This window comes from Rhopalosiphum maidis, chromosome 4 (assembly GCF_003676215.2).
Source record: "Rhopalosiphum maidis isolate BTI-1 chromosome 4, ASM367621v3, whole genome shotgun sequence".
Classification (NCBI taxonomy): domain Eukaryota; kingdom Metazoa; phylum Arthropoda; class Insecta; order Hemiptera; family Aphididae; genus Rhopalosiphum; species Rhopalosiphum maidis.
Genome location: NC_040880.1, coordinates 52,774,225 through 52,798,344, shown reverse-complemented (window position 1 = coordinate 52,798,344; position 24,120 = coordinate 52,774,225). Strand labels below are relative to the sequence as shown.

Genomic DNA, 24,120 nt, shown 5'->3' with positions numbered 1-24,120 from the left:
TTTCTAAAGAAAAGATAAAAAAAAAAAAAAACATTAAACTGATGAATTGTCACAAGAACTGGAAGATAATAATATTGTAATTACTAATTAGTATAATTTAGTAGTAAGTTATAATTAGTTTTAATCATAATGATTTTGAAATTAGTTAGTATTTTTAATATAATTTATAAAATAATAATAAATTGCAAGTTCTTAAAATTTAAATTACGTATAGAAATACATATTATAGTTCGTTTATAAAATACTAAAAAAAATGAATTTAAAAATTACAAATAGTTACGATGACTTTCAGCATTAGGTTGATTAAAATAAATGTTTAAGTTCAAATTTCTTTTTCGTTTTTAGTAACATTTTATCCTAACGGATGCTTACTCGCTAATAACCGTTTACTACCTTTAGTTATATCTAAACTTCTTCGAGTTATTGCGGTAAGTTGAACCTTAATAGTTGCACCATCTCTATTTCTCGATGGTATACAATTCCCCACTGTTTGTAAAAAATTCTCCTATTGACCTTTGCTTTTTATTTTTTTGAGCCTTTGCTTTAATTTTTTTATTCTAGTCGATTATGACCTAAAAGAAGTATTAGGTTACAGAGGTTTAATAGGCTTAATACATTTTCAAATTTATTATTATTATCATTTAATTTTTGATCTTGAATGAAACTTGAAATGGATTCTTTTAAATTAAACTCTTGTACATTTTTATAATTCCATATTTATCGCATGTCGTATTATTTATTACTGAGTTATTTAATTGTTCTATTTTTCTATTTTAATTTAAATATAAATTAAACCAAATTCAAGACTTGTTTTTTAAAAGCAATTTTAGCTATAATAAAACGATCTGTAAAACTTATAGAAGGAAAATTATCAGATTTAATAATAAAATATTGAAAATAGCATACTGATGCCTAGACATTTTTTCAGCCAATGTAGTAGAACATGAACAAAGTCCACATTTAATACTAATAAAAAAAATTTTTTTTTACTCATCACTGGGAACTAAAAATTAATCAAGATTTTCTTGTAAAATCATTTATTTTTTAAAATTTTTAACTTTCATCAAATTTTCGTTGCATTAATCTTAGTGTGGAAGTTTTATTGTCTACAAATTAAAAAAAAATTGCATGCAGTGTATGGTCAATCTTCTTTAATAATAATTTTCTAAAGCAGCTGTTCTTGTTAAATTTATTAATCTAACATACTGTAAGCTTTTATTCTGTTTAAAACGTGATTTTTATAAAGCCCAATGGCCAATAGCCACTTCACGATAATTATTAGTGACCTCTAGAAAAACAGTCTCTAAAATAAACAAATCATTTTTTTTTATATGTCCGATAATTATACAAATATTTTGCCCGTTGAGGGAAATCATCATTTTTACTCTCTTATATGTATATCTGCATCAATAAAGTTTTTTACATAGAACATAGATTGAAATATTTTTATTATTGGTTCACATTTTTCTATAGGAATATTATGACTTGAATCTTACAACCAACGTCAAACAGCTTGCATGACATGGAATATACAAAGTAATGTGTTGCTTTTTGGCCAAACAGTATTTATGTCATAATTTCAGCTGAACTTTGATCAGTAAGAGATAAATTGGGATAAGCCTAATACAAAAACTTTTAAGAACAGTTTTATTTATTAATTTAAATCATTCACAGCAGTATTCATATACGTATGTTTAACCTTTTGCTAAAATTATTACTAAAGGTACTGTCCCTGTAACACTCGAGAACACAATAAATGCTATTGAATGATTCAAAAGATCACGTGCACTTAAGCTGTCAACAAATATTATTTATTTTGCTGCTTTCATTAGATGGGACCTTATCATAATCGGTGTTATAACAATTACAGGTAATGGATTTTCTTTGAATAAAGCAGTAATACCATTTTTACTATTTATTTTTTGTTTTTGTTTTATTTTCTATAGTAAAATTAAAATAATATAACTGCAATAATATGTATATTAAACTTTAATTTGTCTGTATCATATGTGTATACTATTTTTTATTACGAAATTTTGATATTTACCTCAATTAACCATCACCGTGTAGTTGGCGGATCTAAGTGGCTAAGTTCAAACTCTAGCAAATATCACGCCAATTACGAATCGTACGATAACATGGATTAATACCTCCATTAGCAAAATGTTATAATGTGAAATCCTCTTTCAGCTCTAATAATAATTGTTCATGATACTCATTCCGCTATAAAAATACTCATTAAACATATTTTTGATACCACCATTAGCTGGGTTAAATCTTAGACTTCGTGGAGATTTTGTACTATGGGTATGATAATTATATATTTTTATACAATATATTAAATCTTTCTCTAATATGAATGTTGATTATTAACTAATATGTATTTATTTTTGTTTCGACAATCCTATACGTATATTTACATACTCATATTTTGCTTAAAATTAAAATATAATATATATATATATATATATATCAATGCAGCGACACTTAATATAATGTTCCAAACTTTAATTTTGTTAATAGGTAAATTATCTCTAATATTAAAGCTAACAACTCATAATGTATTCTACTGAACACAAATTCGTTGTTGTATGCATGTAAGACGGAGACAGCATATGCGGATGTGGCGTCCTCTTAACATGTTAAGTACATCTTTAGTCATCTCATACATAAATGATGTTGCGAAAATCATGTTTTATTAAATAAATATAAAATTATAAAAATGTTAACTAAATTTACAAACTAGCAGAATAGATTATAAAATAATAAAATTAGAAATATCAAGTATTCAATTCTAAAACAATTTTAATATTAAATTTAAAAAAGTAAATAAGTCAACAAGTGAATATTGATAATTTTAAAATGTTATCACAAATGTAATGCAGCTAATGAGAGCTCACGATTTCTTAAGGGTTCCAAGCATGGATAATAATATAACTTTATAGGTCTATATGATCTCTAACAGTGTATGGTATGTTTAGATGCGACTTGGATAGGAAGAAAGAGCAGGACGAGTTATCCTGACGATTTAATTTCAACGAATTGGGGAAAACCCGGTGTATGCCAAGTTACACCATATTCAGGAACCGGAACGAATTGGTTGTCGTTTCGAATGTAATTTCGACCGAACGTGTTCCCGGGGGATAATCACATTGGGATTCTGAATGTGGACTAAATTAAAACGTCGGAGACATCAACAAAATCGAAACATTTTCGTAACCTAAAATGTGATTCGTAGAATAACGAAAAGTGTTAATTTAGATGGCAATTATACAATAAATAAATGCATTTTATGTGATTAGATATTTTTTGTAAATAAACCGTTAGATAAGAATGTAAAGATTTTTTTAATTTTCTTTTTTTTTTGTGAAGTGTTCATAGTACTATTATGATTAAAGTTAAGCAGCTAATATATATATATATATAATTTGTGTTTATTTATAATATATTATTAATGTTAATGAAAATATGTGATTTGTTTGTTTTTATAGAACAAACCTAATCGTCTTCACAAAATCAAACAGCAAGGTTTTGTACGACTTCCGCACTAGTTGATGTTAACATCGTAATAAGGTGTAAACGGTGGCTGTATCGTGATGTAACAAACTATATATTATTATACATTCATGCCGTTTGATGATGCATACGCAGATACTCCGTGTGTCTTGTCACGAATATGGTCCTTTTGTAGTTTTAATAAAATTGAAACACTTTAACTTACTTACCTATACCTAAGTGTACACGATTTTCAATTAAATACTCGGATAATGAATAGCGCGAGTTTCGCCGAAGTAATGTGAGCGAAATAATCGTGGCGAAATTAACTGAATGTATTTCGTTTAAAATAAAATTACCGCCTGATGATCATTGTAGTATACGTACATTTTGCGATGAAATATATGTTAGCGCAAACTTTAACGCAGAACTTAATATCGATATTAATTCTAACAAAAGAATTACCAGATATTGGTTATTTATTTAGTCAATTTATTATTATTATAAACTCTGTGTAGTGTTTAGACGATGTTTGTCGATTTCACTTCATTGACTTGTTTAGCGTTATGGAAATCTAAAGAAAATTAATTTAATATATTAGTTTGGCATGGTTGTTTCCGAATTATTGTTGTATACTTCAATACTTGCATGTGGTATATTGTAGAGAACGTTCATTAGGGTTTTGATTAATTTAGGAAATTCATTACCAACGATTTCAAACTCACAAAGCCTGTATACTTTGCTTGTAAACGAACATATTCATATTATTTAAAGCAAACGTTTTATTTTTAAAACTACTTAGGGGAATGGAAACATTTGTTTGACGGTTGTGCAGCGATAACAATTCCACGTTATGTGTGATGCGTGAAAATTAAAACGTGGTTTTGGAGCTAATCGTGTGCCGCCAATTCATGCGCAATAATTATGTTTTTAGTTCTGACTTGCTAATAATAATTGTTAATATATAATGAAGCGATAAAAACCTATCTATCATATAAAAATTTTATAATTAAATATGAAATTTAATTGAGATACACGGAAATTCTTTTTTATTTTTTTTTTATACGATATTATAATCGAAATTCCAAATTTTCAATTATTATTATAATTATTTTTTGATAATTAGGAAGGGAAAGACGAATCAAATTGTAAAAGTCCATTTCAGGTGGATTTTATAACAAATTAAATTTTCGATTTGAGAATATCAATACGTCAATTAGTGTTATAACGTCAACAACTTAACAATCGTAAAAATAAATTAATAAATATATATCTTTAGAACTATATATAATAATATGTAATCCACAGTATATAAGTGGTGATTATTTTATCGTTAAACTGTTTTTTTTTTTATTGTCAAGTAAAGGAACATATTATTTTACATTTTAATATTACTGGGCATTTATTTCTTAAATTAAAAATACATCATCTTAAAATTCCAAAGATATTACCGCACTTACTGTTGAGTAATCACCCTGTATACCCTGTATCGTATACCTATACGATAAACGACATTTGTAGCGATAGAGTACTCGTTGTTTGTGTACGTTGTTTCGTACAGTATCGTATTACAACAAGTAGTTGCGTCGGTTTAACTTTGGTAAACAATCAACGTTGGCTAGAAGTTTCGCCGCAAGGAAAGAGACGCAAGCGCTTGCCGCCCGTCACTAGGCACAATAAAATGGGCTCTACACACACATACAATAGCACTAGTACGTTAAACTTATACGTGGACAAGACCACTTTAAGTTGAGTTAATTGTTAATTTATCACGAATATTCGTTAACACACACGATGTATATAATAATAACGAGAAAGTCTGAAGCTTAATGCCCTCGGCTTTTCGCGAGTGTGCACATACATGTATTATATACGAGTGAGCCCTAAAACTCCTTTTGGTATATCGCCCATTGAAGTAATGTTTGACTAACTTGTGCAGGCGAGCGCACGTGCACGGTCGCGCCCTGAGATTTACGCTAGAAGTTATCGAGACGCGCGTTACCGTATTGTCAACGAAATCGCGGACAATATTTCAATTCTCTAGATACCACGCGGTCGATATCGATAGGTCGTATACAAAGTCATAGTAAAACGTATACCAGTTTTTCACTGAGTATTTAAAAAAAAAAAAACTAGAACAATTTGAAATTCTTAAATGCCTGTAATATTATAATTAGCTCAAAATCGGTCTGAATATTTGATCTAATATTTGTTTTTAAAGGAGAAATCGTTACCTATATTTTTAAGTTAAAATATCCAATTTTATCAACATATTAACTTAGCACCAATAAAAAAATCAATGATACTTTATGCTAATACTTTAGTTTATTTTGAATTAGTTTTAAAGTGTTTTGGTGAATGTAAATTTTTTATCAATATTTCTAGAAAAAAAAATCAAAAATTTCAAACATCTTTAATAGCTTAAAAAATGTAAAAATTATACTACGTTTAAATAATGTTTTTATAATTGTTTTATGAAAATCTAGAGTATCTATATATGGGCTATTATTTTTAAAGTACAATAAATAACAAAACCGAATTTATTAAAAATGAGTGTTGCGTAAATCTGTTTTATCGTATTTTTTTTTAGTTTTTAAATTTTAGGTTATAAATACAATATTTCACTGTTGATCCCTCAATGTACTAACAAGATCCTATTTTCGACTAGAAATCCACTTCGATTTTGAAGATTGATGTATTTTTACTAGTCCAAAAGTCGAGGACATAAAAAAAAATTAATAAATACACTAATTTTAAAACATATACATAATATAACTATAATATGAATATACTAACTATTGATTTTATACAATTTATAATAACATGATGATATTTTATTATTTATGATGTTTATACTTATGCTATAGATGTCTACAATACCGGTCTTATGATTTTTTTTTTTTTATACATTTATAATTTATTATTATTTGTGATGCCTGATAATGACTTTTAGAAGTTTGAAAGTATCTCATAATTTATTATTATTTTAAGTTTTATCAAATACTGTTTATTTTTTAAATAATGCATTACACAACTAAATGGATATTATTATGTTATTGAGATGTTGAGGAAAACTGTGACTCAATTGTTACTCGATAAATAATTAGTACATTTTTATTCTGCTGAAAATAATAATTACCAAAGGAGAAACTAGTCAACGCACGCTAACGATAGGGCGTTTCAGAATGCAAATGTAAATAACCGTTGGAAATATTCATACAACTTTTCTGAGGACATGGAGTTACGGTGTAATAACTTAGAGTACGTAGGTTTCTGTCTTTTTTTTCATTAAAACTAATTTGTTCTTTCTAAACTTGCGTATATAATAATAACTTATGTAACAATTTTGTTGCTTTCTCATAAGTTTCCATCAGACGTGCCGATGTTTTATCTTCTCGAACATAAAAAAAAAAAAAAAAAAAAACGTCGTTTTGAAAGCTTTTCCAATCGATCTTCCTCTAAGGAATTCACTAAAGCCCCCAAAGACTTTTACCTATATATGATATTAGATTTTAAAATTAAATCAGCAGCAATTGGTATACTCTAAAGCAAGTCTTAATGCATAAATATTTTTTATCCTTTAAAATATGTATTACGGAAGACTAATATTCAATGTACAGCAACATATTTTTATATATATATGTATAAACATATAATTTCATTTACAATGTAATTTATGTTTATTTTATTTTATATTCACTAACGCTTTAATTCTACCTACTTAAATATATATTTATTTAACAAACGGAAAAATCTTTTAAAAAAATATATGCTAAAATAAATATTGCTGATAATGTTTAAACAACTTTTACGGAGAAAATTTTTGGAAAAAGAGGCTTAATCACTAAATCACGCCTGACATAACTGACTGTATTAGTATTATGTATACATAAGGAATTAATAATATGTGTAAGCATATTATTATACCATTATTATTTATTACACACAAATTATAAATATGTCAGTTTACGACTAGGTTACGTCAAATTTAGTATAACATCAAGAAATATAACCAAATGTAAAATATTTATTTATTTATTTTATTTACCGTATGAACAACGGACATAAAATAAAATATTATAGGCATACACTTTTACATTTTTATTTTATTTATTTAACAATTTCAATTATTCACGTAGGTATGTTTACGCTTTAAAGAATATGACAGTCGTCGTAAAAGTATATACACAGAAACTCGTGCATGTGTGTGTAGAGGTACTTACGTGCTAATCAGTTACATTGTGCTTGCTATTGTTTTGCCATTCGAGCTATAGTACTTAATAAGTCGAAATGTATTAGAAAAAGAAGATATTGTCTTTTCAAATACAAAAGCAACGAAATCGAAAAAAAAAAACATATCAACGTTATCAATATACTTCACTCAAGTTTCAAGTGGATGATTTTTTTATACTGCCGCATTATAGACAGCTTTATTTATAACTGTGTACTGAACATAAGTTTATACGTTTTTATACAAGTCTAAAAATTACTCTTTCATATAAAAAAAAACGTATTTTTATTTGTGAATATTGCAATAATTTTATTTATTTAACCGGGTCAATATATTCTTTGATAAGTAGTAGTACACAGGCATAAGATTTTATTTTATAAAAATCTAGCTAAGAATAATAATTTTTGTTTTTTCAAAGTAAGTATTAAAAATGTTTTGTAGCTTATATAATATATAAAATATGTTTTTAGTTTTTAAATGAAATATTGTATGAATATTGAATAATCTTAAATACAATAGTACTATGATGCTGTAATTTTAAGCAGGTTATATAGATCGATTGACCTAATATTTCATTAAAAAGTTATTTTATTAAATGCATTGCCTGTAGTATAGATAGACGTACCGCTTAAATCTACCAATGTAAAATAATTAACATACTAATAAACAACAATAATAATAACTACAATTGTAAAATCTATACTTTAATGTTAAAAACCCGGTTTTTAACGAAAGTTTTTCAAGCCACATACTTATATAACTTAATTTATGTTAAACTTTTATTATTATATAGAATGAGACCGAGGAATTATTTCAGTATACTTACTGCTTGGTTCTTTTACTGCAAACTTTAACTGCGGTCAAATGTCATAATTCGTGAACTTTTGTATTTCAAAAATGGATCATTATTTACAAAAATAATAACAATGATAATAATAATAAAACTGAATATTAAACAATTGCCTGAAGGTTTCTCTAACGATAGTTCGCATACTTCGTAAATTGCTACTGAGGTGACTAGATTTTCAAAAAAGTCAGTAGATGTCAATAAGAGAGGTTTTTTTTATCTATAGACCAGTTGTTTTGATAAAAATTGAGAGGGCGTGGATGGGTGGTTAGTCACACGTCTTGAGTATTATTGTTTATTGTTATGTTATTTTAATTTTTTTTTATTTTTATAAAATTTGGCTATCAACCCCCCCCCCCCCCATACACACACACATTATAAAAACTGATCCGACGGAATTGGTAAAATTTCTAAGTTTGCCTAGGTCCTAGGACATGAAAAATGTTTTGCACGCAACTAAACTGTATCTATTCTATCGTTTAATGTGGACATTTTGTTTTGTGTGAATAAAATATAATTTATATTTATTAGATTGTACGTAGTCGAATTATAATAGTTTGAAAAAATTATTATCAGTTCATGTTTTGGATTATGTCATATTAATAAAAGAGTAATTTTTTTTTTATTTATTAGTTTATCAGTACAGTAGTAATAGTGATTAGTCAGTAGCCGTAAAAAAATATTATACCTACCTAAGGTAGATGATTAAAATCTCTATATAAATATAATAAAAAAGAAAAGAAAAAGATCCTATTAGTTTAACCCTTAGCATTAATAAAAGTACTGGGAATTAACCCCAAATAGATCCAATAAATTATAGTTACCAGGAACCACACTCAATGTTGAATATTGAAATATTTTTACTGCACCAAAGGAAGTTGAAAGAAATACAAAAACATAAAAATATTAAAAACTCACAACATCGTATTCCATCACTCTCCTTAGAATCTAAAAGTTGGCATTTATTATTTAATATATTATAATAATGATAATATATATATATTATGGTTGCTTACAATAATATCTTTCACACGAAATATTTTTAATATTTTTTTTTTTTTAAAGCAAATACGTAATTTATTCTTTGATTGATTAAATTTCAATAATGTGTGCATAATAAATAAATTGATTTTTATACAATTTTGATGCATTTAATTTTAGACAATGGATATTTTTAATACGTTAATTTGAAGTCCTACATAAAATGTCTAGATTTGTTATATGGAATTTTTTTTCACGCTATCCAGTTTATTTGAACAAAGAATATATATATATTTTAAAGGTTTCGATCGGTAGTATTATTTATGAAATGTCATTTTAAGACCCGTCAATAACAGCCGTGAAATGTCTACTTATTTACATAATGTCGGTAACATTCGTATTGCGTTGCGTGAGTGGTTTTTATTTTCATTAGTTTTTTTTATTTTTAAAATTGAATTAAAGGGTTTAAGAGTATAGCCATTTAATTTTGACACCTTATTAATTGTTTTTGGATATTTTACACCGTGCTTTTGGGTGTGGACAATGGAGAAACTATTACAGCCCGAGCTTTTGTTCCCTTTTTCCCGCGATCTCGACAATGCGCGTTTCCGAGTTTCAAAAAACACTAGCTTTTCAAAATTCCAATCAATCATTTTTCATTTTTTTTTTTATTTATATTACCTACCTCTTGCCCTTGTGCAGTTTTTGTTTTAATTTTTTGAAATGATAACATTTTTTTTTGTTTAAATACTATTGTCAACACAGGTAACGTACCGAAAAAGATAGATATTTTATGTTTACAAGTTATGATACATTTAGTTCTAAAATGTTGACTGTTGTATATGCAATTAAGTTAACTTAGTGCGAACTCAAAAATAATTTAAACATCGTCAAATCCAGAATTAAACCAGGACTGACTGATTAACGTATGGTATCGGCTCAAACCGAACTCTATCGTACACAAAAGTATACCACTGGATAAGATTCTATAGGTATTTATTATTTTGTGTTTAAAATTATTATCTAAAAAACTCGTACATATGTAAGTATGAAAAGATAAAAAAAACATGTATTTTATAAAACTTTGAACACAGGTTTGTGATATGATGGCCTCGGTCTACAATAAAAATACATAATAATATATTATAATATTGAATATTAATACATAATTATACGCACATGTTTGCATTTTGACTTTTCTTTATTTTTGTAATTTTAATAGCATTCAAGTTTGCACGTTATGATAGAAATTCCTATTTCCAGGAAAAAAAATGTTGTATGTAACGTATAAATTATTTAAGCAGGTAGCCCCCACGGGTCTGTTCTACTTAAATCGTCCAGCACTTACGAGCTGAAAATTTAAATTGCACCAACGGAGTCCATGGAGACATTAGAAGTTAGGGCAATGTATAGGTGTACGCAAAAGGGCACGGAAATAAAAACAAATACAATAATAATGACATAAATTTAAAACCGGGTTGCTATATAAGTATACGTATAAATAATACAGTAATAACGTATAATGTGTCGCATACGGTATAAAATATAAGTGTACAATAATATGTATATTATATCATGTATATATATATATATATATACATATAAATATATAAATATTTGTATGTACTGTGTGTACTGCAATTGTCATTTTATATGCATATTTAATATATTTTGTAAAGTTTATACAATTAACAGCACGTGCCTGTTTATATAATATGTATGTGAGTGTATGTAATTTGTCACGATTAATACGTATTCTTATTAAATATTTTGGACTCACTCGATGAAACTTTCAAACTGTAATTGCACAGAAATGATAATTATATTTTCGAGGAAAACTTGTTTCTAGTAAGGAGAGAAAAACACTCACAGTCGATTACCCTCTTTACTGTCAAATATTCAAAGTATAGTCCTACAATTTTGTATAAAATAAAGACGCGGCAAAAGGATTCCGGGTATTACGTTGCATCGTTTGACACCTCTCGTCGAACCCACGAGATTGGTCGGGTGCGAAATGTCCAAATTACTAACAAGCTACCTGAGTAGGGACTGAGGTTTTTTAATGAGACAAAGGGTCTTTATGTAAGTTCAAGTAAAAAAGTTTGTTTTATGTGACTAGCTATATATTTATTATGAAACAATAACAACAACAAAAAAAAAAAAACTAAAAAGTGCTGTCATTCTTGTATTTTTATTGGAATCAAAAACGAACAGACATTTTCGAAAATATAAAACCTAAGTGTCGTAATAAATTAATAGTTGTACTTGTACAAATGGATATATTGATGCTTATTTAAAGTAGAATATATTATTGACAGTATGAATATTCGATTCCAAAAAATAAGCTTACATAGTATGTTAAATATTAGTTTATATATTGTTTTATAACTGCTTTTTCTTACTTATCAGCTGCAACTACAGTGGTAATTAGCTATTATTTTTATTTTTTTTACAAGTTACTATTTTTACGATGTTTTTTCATTAATTTGTTTATTTTGTTCGTTGTTTCGATTTGTGATCCTAAGATTTCGTGTAATTAATAAAGTATATTGTTTACTTTTCTCTGTTTTTTATATTGACAGAATTCAGTTAATTTACGGTAAATACCTAAATTAATCATTATAATTTTACATTAAATTTAGAGGCTATTTGTGTGATAACTGAAAATTTAATTTAGTAGTTTATTTTGTTACAAAAGTTATATCGGTTTCTAATCAAACAATAAGTAATCAATAAAATTAATGATGGTCATTTTTTTTTAAGAGAGTAGTTTTACCACCCACGATAAGTATTTTTAATCTCGAAATTAACTGACCATTTAATTGTTTTTTTTCCAATCTTCTCGACAACTATCGAGAATTTGCAATTTTAATCAATCTTAAGTAGGTACTTACCTACCATCTGTGTACGCTTTTCAATTGATCAAGAGGGTAGGTATATAAAACTCTGTAATTGGCCCAAAAAGTACTTTCCGAAATAAAAACATATCATTGTGAAACCATTAGCCAATAATAATAGCTTCGCTTACGCAAACATCAAACGGATCAACATAATACAATTATTGTTAGAATAAGAAAAATATAAATTTAACCACACTCAATACTTTATTGAAAGCTGAAGTCACTATTTGAGAGTTGATTGTTAAGATGGCATTTAAATAAGGGAATTCTGTGTTTCTATTTTATGATATTCAATTATATTAGGTTTATAAGGAGAACAATTACAATTATCATGAGAAGTGAAAAGTTCTTTAACAAATTATAACTATAATTCTATACTTTTTATTTTTAGTTTCAAAATTAATTTTTTTAAATCCGACATTGTCATATTAATTTATGTTTTTTAATATTTCGAAAATGTAGTATGGGTACATTGGGTACACAAATAAAAAGTAGAAATATAGTTTATAAAAACACGTAGTTTAATATTATTGGATAAACAAAAAAAAATTTACTTTTTGAATACTATTAAATAAAGTGTACATTCGTAATTAATAGGTCCTGAATTTTATATTAATCTTAGTTGGCATTTATTGTCCTGAAACTATATTTTTGTATGCAATTTAGTAAGTTAAATTTTCTTTTAATTTTTTTTCTATAATAAGCTTATGGTTTTAAGATACATTATCTTTATTTTATAATAATCATTATAAATATTGTTATTTAATATATATTTTTTTAAATTACAAATTTCACGTTTAGTTTTAGATAATAATTTTATATATATTTTTTAGGACTTCAAAATATACAATACATAAGTGTAGTTTGTAATAGTTACAAAACTAATCATTTAAAAAATTTATTCCAGCTTATAATTTTTAAATCTGACTATTTCTTTGATAGTATTTTATTGACTTATTTGTTTGAATGCTCTAAATATTGTGAATAAGTTAAGTGTTGCTCTTTTGAATCAATATTTTATTTTTATATACAGTTTGATAATGTTTAACAACTTTTTCTATTATAAAATTTCGTTTGAATTTCTTAAATTCATGTTCTACGTGTAATTTCATTCTTAATAGTTTTTCATTAGACTATTTACATGACTTGACTAATTCTCAATCATAATAAGTATTTTTGAGACTTGGATTTCTTGTTCTGTTTGAGAATAAAAATCGTATAATTTTATATATTTATGGTATTTTTGTGGAAAACAATGACTTTAAAGGGTTTTTAAAATTTAAAATATAATTCTCTTTTTGAGCATATCTAATACAGTTTTAATCTATAAGTTTAAAGTACCTAAATAGCTACTTGATTTAGGTGTATTATGAAATTTATTTCTTCTGAATTCATACTTAAGTACATTTTGATTGAATAAAATTGTATGTAAAAATTCTTACATTTATTACAAATTATGTTAAATAGTAATAATACTATTTGAACTTTTATTATTGAGTAATTTGAAATATTAATATAAACCAAAATTATCTTAAGCATCATAAACTGAGGTAGATATGGACAATATTAGTGTTCAAATTTATATACTTTTAGGTACAGTAATTCAAATTAAAAGTTGTGGGGAAACTAGGAGTAAAAAAAAAATTAAACAACAAGAAGTGAGCAGATTTAAAATGGCTTCGTATAGAAATCACGTTTGGAGTGTTAAAAAGGAGATAAAAGAGAAAAAATATCCAAATGGAAAATTGTATTTGAAGATCATACAGTGGTTGTGTGTGATCTCGAGATTTCAACATCTGTTATTATACATGAGCTCTCAGAGATAATACTGACACAAGCACAGACAACAAAAACTAAAATCAACAAATAACAGTATAGAAAGTGTAGAATAAAGTATTTAGGAATATAAAATAAAATAAAATGTACATCTAAATTGAATTACTTCCAAATAAAATTATTTACAAAATATAAAAACTGATTGAAAGAAAAATTAAATCGTTTCAATTATTAACGTTTAATTATAAACTGTAACCAGTATCTTGATCATTCAATGTTCATATAAAGTGTATATTTTTTAATATACTATACATAGAACCTAAATATTTTGATATCTTTGAAATATTATGAATAACTTAAAAATATTTTTAATTAATAACAAGGTTGACATAATTTTTCTTGTATTTTGCATTACATAATATATTTATTACAATTATAAATTTATAAAAACCATATGAAATTATTTAGGTTATTTTTGATGTTTTATTTAGTATATTTAGTTATTTAAATACATTAGGTGGATATTGAAAAATGTGTTATACTTTTATAATGATCATTTCGGGACATATTATTTTGACAATCAGACGTAACTTGATTTAGAACCATGTCTGCAATATTATAAGAGTTTTTCTCATTTTTTTTTAATTACATAGAAATAACTAAAAATAAATTTTATAATATTTAATTTAATATTCTCGTATTTGTAGAATATACTCGTTTTTATTTTTACCATTTATTATGCATTCTGTGTGTTGTATTTAATATATAAAATCAAATTTATGAAGTTGTTGATTTATAATAATATATCAATATTATGATCTATAACTATATTTATATATTATTATTTTATTATTTTTAGTGTTCATCTAATTATAATATTATGAACATTATTCAGCAGTATTTTTAAAGTGCTCGTTTTTTTCGTCAATAATAATAATATTCCAATAGCTTTAAAAGTTATGTTCAATGTAACTGTGGTTATGTATTGTCATAAGTATATTTTTTTGTTTTTGAACAGACACAATATGTGACGAACGACTGTTCTATCGTGAATGCAAAATTCTTCGTTGAGTGGTGATGCCTTTTAATTAATAATGGAACGTATATATACGTGATATAAAACTTTTAGTCACTCGAAGTTTACGGACGTGCAAAAAGTTATGACTGTACTTGAGTAACAATGAGGGTTTTTTTTTTAGTTGTAACTTGATACTTGGATTATATGTATTATTGTTGTTACCGAGTGATGATCATGCTAAAATGTATTCCTACTATCTTTATTTATTTATTTTCTTACAATTTCAATTAAATTAAAAATTAAAAACACATTAGAATATATGAAAAGTTGAGTGTTGTACACTTTTGGTCCATCTCGTTTATAATAATATTGATGCGTACAAACTATAAATTACTATAGGATTGAATTGTTACAATAGTTATAAGTTTATAACAAGATTCTTTAATTTTACAATTTCGGTTGTTATCAATGATTTTTACTCGCATTTTGGGATATAGCCGAGAAAATTTAAAAAACACCTCCTTGAAATACAAATATTAGACTCAATATTTTATGTACATTATATAAAAATTTTCGACCATTTTTTTGTCTAAAATATTTTTTATTAGTTATCTTGCAAAAGAAATATTTTAAAATTGTATTATTCTATTTAGTATTTACTATATTATTAATATTATATTTTGCAGGTATAGATACGGCTATTCAGGTAACTAAATATAATATCTGAATATTGTTAATTTGCTCTTAATTTGTTTATTATAGTATTACAAAATTATCAGTTTAAATTATTTTGTTTGTTTTATTTTAAAATTGTACTTAATTTATTTCACTAAAATGACCTAATGAAAAAAAGTATTCAACGATAATAAACTATTGAAATTAAATACCATTTAACAATATTAAATAATTATATTTAAAATATAATTAATTTTTAAGACCTATTTAAATTTAATTAATATAGTTATTATACAATTTTACGTAAATTAACCCTGTCGTTATGTTTACTGTTCACCTATACTTATATCTAAATGTCTTAATGCTTGAACAATGCATTTCAAAGTTTCCCTTTCTGCTGAAGTTATTATATAATTTCTTGGATTAGTTGGATTTATACCAAATTATAAGTCGTTGTTTAATCATGTTCATTGCTCTATGACAGTTGTGATTTATGTTCGGCATATAAATAACGATAATGGTTTGTTTCGTTATCAAACAAAACTTTGAGCACAATTTTTATACATAAATTATTGTTAAGTAAACTTTTTAAAAACGAATAAAATAGATTTATGATTTTTACCGAATGATATACGAAAACTATTGTGGTGATATAAATATAATAATTGGCGAGTATTGATTTACCTATACATTAGAATGCTTTTATATACTTTAAGTAGGTTGTGGGAATAATTAATTTTGTTTCTGACCTAAGTTCTTATTTTTTAAATGACATTTCATTTGTATTTTATGAAGGTTTTTATTTACGAAATATGTTTGACGACCCAACGTGTGGTAATCATCCTGTCCGTGCTTAAATAATAATAATAATACAGTAATATATAACTTTACACATCAATATTGTGTCTAATAAATGCATCAATTTTTGTACGAATTATCATCTATATTTTTATGGACGTATTGTTTTTTATGATGATTTCGAGAATCCTTATTTATCATGAAAATCGCATTTGAACTAGCAGACGGCTGTAAAATATATTGTAATGAAAACATTTGGTATTTTCTTGACTTATTATATATTTTGTTGAGGACGAAGAGCTTATGTACGATATTAGGACATAGATACTGAATATTGTTCATACTCCAAACATTATCCGATCCCAAGAGCCACGTCCCTGTGTAACAAACTTTCTAGTTTCTACTGATATCGATTTCTTATTTTCTCCAATAAGCATGATTTATACAATATATTAATACTATGTAATATCAGAATATATTACATTTTATTATGGTTTATGTTATTATTCTAATCAATTTTATGTTTACCTTATATTTGTTTAACATTTAAAGTAGTATAATCTAACTACCTGTACTATTGGGCAATTTCTCGTTTTATTCGTTTCGAATAATTTATTATTATTATTATATATAAACACAGTATGAACCTACTTGTTGTTTAAATTATAAGAAAATTTCAATATTTTCATTAAAGTTGTATGACATTTTGAAACATCTACCAGTAACACTCCCAGTATTCAGTGATTTGATCCTTCTAGTACTGGGAAATGGTGCGCCTCAGTGTGGAGGTAATTGTAATTTACAGGTATTTGGGAGTAAATAAACAAAACGTGACCGAACGTGACAGTTGTTCGTTCTGTTACCTATAAGAATTCCCATACGTTTTGTTTTATTAGCACGTCGGTCACTCGAGCTCAAATTTATAATCTATTATAAGTATACCAATACCATATAATAATATGTTACATAATATTATAACATATTATGATTTTAATATAAATTCAAACAATATTAATATTATATTTTATCCATTTTAAAACCTTGATTGTTAATATCAATATAGTTTTATCTTATAAGTTATAGAACATATTATTATCATACAATGTTATAGCAAAAAGAATACTATTAAAACGGAGCATAATAATTATGTGATCACTTAATTTATAATAAATATTTTTTGGTTTTATCACATTTCATTTTCATCTGAGCATTAATTACCACCGAAGGGTGAAATTTTTGAATGTATCTTAATATTAAAATTATGATTTATATAAAATCTTATCATATTATATTATATTTATAACTCAATAAGTAAGAACAATGTGGTTATAAATTGTTGATTTTATCATATTTAATGTAAAAAATTAAATTAATTAAAAAAAATTGTTTATATTGTATATATATTTTTTAGTTTTTTGTGGCATAGTTTAGAATGCGAAAATCGGAAAACTCGCTCTATTGTATACGTAATTAAGGTATCGCAATTAAGTATATCATAGAAATAGATGTGTTTAATTTTAAATTACACGGCCTTTACAGAGGTACTCGATTATTTTCATAAAATTATAATATTTACTGTAGAAACTATCCAAAAAGTGTAATTGGGGTCCTGAGTGGGCTCTCAATTCAATAAAGTCGCCTGTCTGAAAGACTATAAACAATTTATGCACATAAATACATGTTATTAAATAATGTTTAACATTAAATTTCATGGTTTATATTTAATAGTGTTTCACGTAAAAATATGAGCGAATAGCGTTCGATATTTTAATATTATTATATATGCACTTGTGCATCTGTAAACTGATACTGACTAATACTAATCTTCTACAATTACAAACAATAAAAAAATTACACACTATTTCACAAATCAAAAATATATTATAGTACTTACAATACTTACATTATTAATCTTAGAATTTCAAGCACACAAAATAAATCACTAGACGCTTTACTAATATATTTTTTTTATTTTGGCGATTCTGTACATTTTACTATTTTCCAATAAATCCCATCAGTCTGATAAAAATAAATTATAATATTAAATGGGTTCAAAATATTTGATATCTCTTACACCAATCCCTTACCTCGGATTGCGTAGTTACTTTGAAATGTTTACGTATGACGTGTCTTGTACATTTTTAAAATAACAAATTTATAAAACACGATTTATTGTGTATTTTTAAACGCAAATTCTTAAACTGCCAATTAGGTTTTCATAAAACTATAACTATAACATGATACAGTTTATTGAGTTCTAAACAGAGAATTCTAAATATTTTGTATATTATACATTCAGGACAACTACTAACTAGATTTGATTTTTAGTTTAGTCGTTAAAATCAGGTTTAAATCTTACAATTTATTTGGTGTATTATTATATATAATCTCATAAAGTCATGATTGACCACTTTGAAATGTGATAAAATATTAAGATTCTAGTTTATGCGTTTTATTTTTCAAGTCAATATCCTTATGTCGTTATATTATATAGTTAATCTAATAATTTTATTATTTCGATTGTATATGTATACTATTATTGATTTTGGTCAAGAAACACACAGCGGAATAAATAGCAGCGTTATTATCTGTAATGAGGTTTATCATGAATTTTAATTAAAAATATTTTTTAAGTCAACGTTATAAGATGTTCACTAATTTTATTTATTTTGTGTAATAATATTATTATTTCTACTTTAAAGTTAAAACAGTCCTAAGATATGCATCAAACTTGAATAAATTCAAATGATTTGAATAAATGTCATAAATATTTAATTTTGTTATTATTTAATATCAATCTTATTTACTTTTATTAGTGTAGTACAAAGTACAATAATATACTGTATATCTACTTTTTTTAATTTTATATTATTTTTGAATTCATTATTTAATATATTGTATGAAATTCTGCTTAAAAAATTATATTTGGCTTTCTCATAATACTGCGGAAGTAGGTTTTCCTTGACATGGATGATTTATTTACTAATGCTGTTTCTACAGGAAGTCAAAAGGCAGTCCATATATCGACCACGCGTAAACAACCTTAAAATAGTTTCAAATCTATGTTCCAAAAATAAAAGTAATAACTACAATAAAAAATTGGCAAAGTCTAACATATTAATTAAACTATCATTTTTCTAAAGAAATCAGTAGAACTATTGATAAAAATAAATAAATAATAATAAAATGATTATAATTATAAAATAATAAAAAAATACAATATTGTATATGTTACCTAGTTATTTAAGAATATATTAAATAATTATAAGTCTATTAATGTAAGTATGTTTTGGTATATTTTTTTTTATAATAATCTAATGAGTAGGTACATTATACCTATGCATTATACATACATTATCTTTTCATATGAAATAAAATAAAAGACATTTAAAATTTTTTTTTACATTTTTTTTCATGTATATTTCAGTTGGGCTATTTTTGGTTTATGGGGGTTTTTTTTTTATCTATCAACGTTTTAATAGAGTTCCCTGGACCATCGTCATAGCTCTTAAAATAGTAACATCAAGCAAATCTAATAAATGGGGGGTACAAAATAATGTATTCACATTCATTATAATACGGCTTTAGAAATCGGTAATTGGTTTAGTTACCTAATGAGTTATAAAATAGATCACATAAGCAATCAACGTATATCGATTATTAGAAATAATTTATCTACACAATCAACTTACAGTCCCATTGTGCATTTCTTCGAATGTTCAATAATAATACATTTAATTATTTAATAATGAATAATATACACTAAAGCATATATTATACAATAAATATAATCTAACATCAAACATCTCGGTAAATGACAGTGTTCCTTTTTCCACACGCGTCTCGTCGATATGAATATTTATATACGTTTATTTTTTCGCGAAAAATGTCCATCACATTTTTATTTATAAACATAATATTATAATATCCTGATATATTATCACTCCATCCGACCGTGAACACGGCAAACGTTAAAATATGTCATAGTAGGTAAGCGTTAAAACGAAAATTCTTGGCCGAGAACAAATTTTGCTGTTTTTCAGTAATATGTTAGGACTTTAGGAGTTTATAACAACCTCTCACGTTATAGTAAATGGATTTTTTTTCGACATATTTTAAGCGCATACTTCAATACTTCATTAGCAGGAATTTGACTATGTGTAACGGTGGTTGTAAAACGGGAGTGATGAGGGGGATAGATCCCCCCCATTACTTTTTTCTTTAATATTTATAACAATTATATTAAATTTATGTATATTGCACTTTATTCAAATATATGTAAATATATATGTTTATGTATTAAATTTTATTTTTTTTCTCAAAACAACTATGAGCGTATATTATTGTTATCTAGATTCTAGACTCATTTTAGGAGGAACGCTGTTATTATTGTTAATAAATATTTAGTTGCTTATACAAAATATACGGGAATTACCCCGCTCGATGATCGTGAATATTCAATAACAATACACTCTTCAATTATTATAAATAAAGTACTAATTTATCTTAATTGAAAAAATTGATATTAGGCATAAGTGCATAACCATAAACTATATATTAATGATTATGCGTGTATATTAAAAAATTCAGCCCCCCCCTCCAAAACAAAATCATTTGACCACCACTGATGTGTAAAAACAAACATGTATACTGAAATTTATAATATAATATTTAACATATTATTTTATTCTATTCACAGGTGTATTCAGTAGGTGGTATTATGACAATATGAATTATGACGTTCGCACAATAATAGTTATCGGATTCGATAACATATTAATATTATTATTTTTTCTGAATGAAAACTATTTTCAGATGATATCCTAAATGTGTTTAATTAAAAACAAATCACCTATTTTTTTTGAAGTTTCTTTGAATTTAGTAAATGTCCAATTAATTTGATTCAATAATAATTTTGACTTATAATTTTATTGTTTTATTATAAATGAATAAATATAATTATAAATATATAAAAAAAGTGGATACTACTCTAGTAAGAGTCAATGTAATGGATATTGTGTTAAAATTTAACTTAATGATATATCAAGTAGGTACATTTTATAATAAGTTTTGTGTTATTATTAAAATTTTTTTTACTATTAGTATTATGGTAGGTTGATTTAATTTTTTCCGAAAACATTACATTTACTTTATTATTAATATTCAATCATTATAATATTAAAAATATAATTTATATTAATTAGTTATTTTATAGTAATTAACGAGATATTTTGGTGCAATTGATATAATTACTTACTTGTTTGTGTACGTCTGAAAGTTAGTAGTAATTCCAGGAATATCAAAACTCAATCTAACATTTTGCTATGTACAGACTGATACAGATATCGATAATAGCTGTCTTGGAAACTACATATTGTGATTTGTGACTATGGACATTTGGTGAAAATGTCAAGCATCTACGGTTATTTGTTTTTGAATTATAATAAAATAACAAAACATGTTTTGAGGAGTAATGGTTATTTTACGGGCGAATACAATGTCTTACAAATTTGAACTTCAAACGCTCATAAATACATAATTTGACTTTTCAAGAGATATTTTTTTTTAATAAAAGCTAAGAAACTTATTAAAAACTATGTATTACATTTTCAAATCTTAGGCATGATTTTTTGTTACAAAATAATTTTATCGTTTTTGCGTTTTTCACAAAATGTATTGAATTCCAATTTTCAATTTCAAACACATACATTTTTTTTGGGTGGGAATTTAAGCTCAACTTTATTTATTGCTATTCATTTCATGTAAACTTATGAAGAACTTTGTATTGACCAAGAATAATTATTTATCGATATTTATGTAAAAAATATTGAAAGTTTCTCATGAATATCAATAATTCAAAAAGAATAAAAATATTTTTAAAATTAAATAATGTATAGAAAATAATAATTTTAACATTTGGTGAAAATCTAAAGTATTTAAGGTTATTCGTTTTTGAATTTTAACAAAATAAAGAAATACTTTTTGTCGAAAACTACTTTAGTGACTACCTTAATTTTCTAACTACAGTAACGATAAATGATTAAGTTTGAATTGAATAATATTTGAGCTCAGTATAAAATCTCTAAACTTTTCAAAACGTAAAATGACCTTTTTATTCTTGAATTAGTGATGCGTTTGTGTATGGGGTGAATACAAATTCATCTAGGCCATTAGGGTAGATATGGATAGGTTCTTGCTGGTTAAAATCTGTTATGCATGTGCAGTGTGCATACATATAGTACAGTATTACACTGATAATATATAAAAGCAAGAGATTTATCTGGATTTCAGCAAAGGATTTTATTTTTTCTTATAACTAAAATAATATTATTATTAATTATAATAATTGTTCAGTCAAATAGAAATATTTTGCAGTAAAATTCTAAGCTTACTTGTTTATCGTATATAATAGGAAACATTATTTATAGTGGTCCTAGAAAGTCTTTCTGTGATGATTATTGTGTAAATATCACATTCAAACAGTGAAATTCTAGTGAAACTATGAAAGACACTGCATACTTACCGCTTTTACAAAACACACACATGCATGGCAACTCAAATATGAAATTCCTTTGAAGAAGCTTCTTTTCAATATTAACGTAAAACTCCATAATATTCATTTATCGAAACTGATGGATTTGGTATGTGATGTCATAAAAACCGTTTTATATAAATAAAATTAAAATCTTGTACATCATCTATAATAAATTGCGCTGTTAATTTTCATACGCTGCTTAAATAGTAACCAAATCAAATTAACTCTTTTAAAAACATTCACATGTCGTTAATTAAGAAAAGCACCGTAATAACGCACGTGCATAAGTAAAATTAATTAAATACTTAAATAATTGGGTCAAATACATTTTATAATAAAAAGTTGTTTTTGAACATTTGCTTAATAAATAATATGAAATATCTCCGACCATATTCTAGATTTTAAATTGAATTATGATTGCAGGTTGCATAAATAATATTTTTTCATTCAAAAAAGTGATACAAACGATATTTAATAAATCTTTAAGGTCCGAGAAAAGTTTGGCCGAGACGGAAAAATAGATGCACCAGTGCTGTAGTACCTAACTTATCTAAGATTCCGTATTACCATAATTGTATGAAAAACATATGATATTCAATACTCATGAGGTAATTTCAAACATAATTTAAAATTATGAAAATATATTTTGAACAATAAATATAAGTGTAAAATATTTCGTGGCTAAAAAAGTTAAATCGGTTTAAGTTTTTTTTAATTATTCTAAGTCTCTAATCATTGATAAAAAAATTTTTAATACACTCATAAGTCTCAGTGAACTTGCATATTTTACCTTTAGTTACTATATTGCTTAAACTTTGGTTTACAAAAATCATTTATTAACGTCTTAGCAAAAGTTAGTCTTAA

General features: G+C 25.3%; 1 pseudogene; it reads right to left on the bottom strand.

Moving 5' to 3' along the window:
* Positions 1–1,694: 1,694 nt before the first annotated feature.
* LOC113558207 overlaps positions 1,695–24,120 on the bottom strand; it is a 76,966-nt pseudogene continuing 54,540 nt past the window's right edge.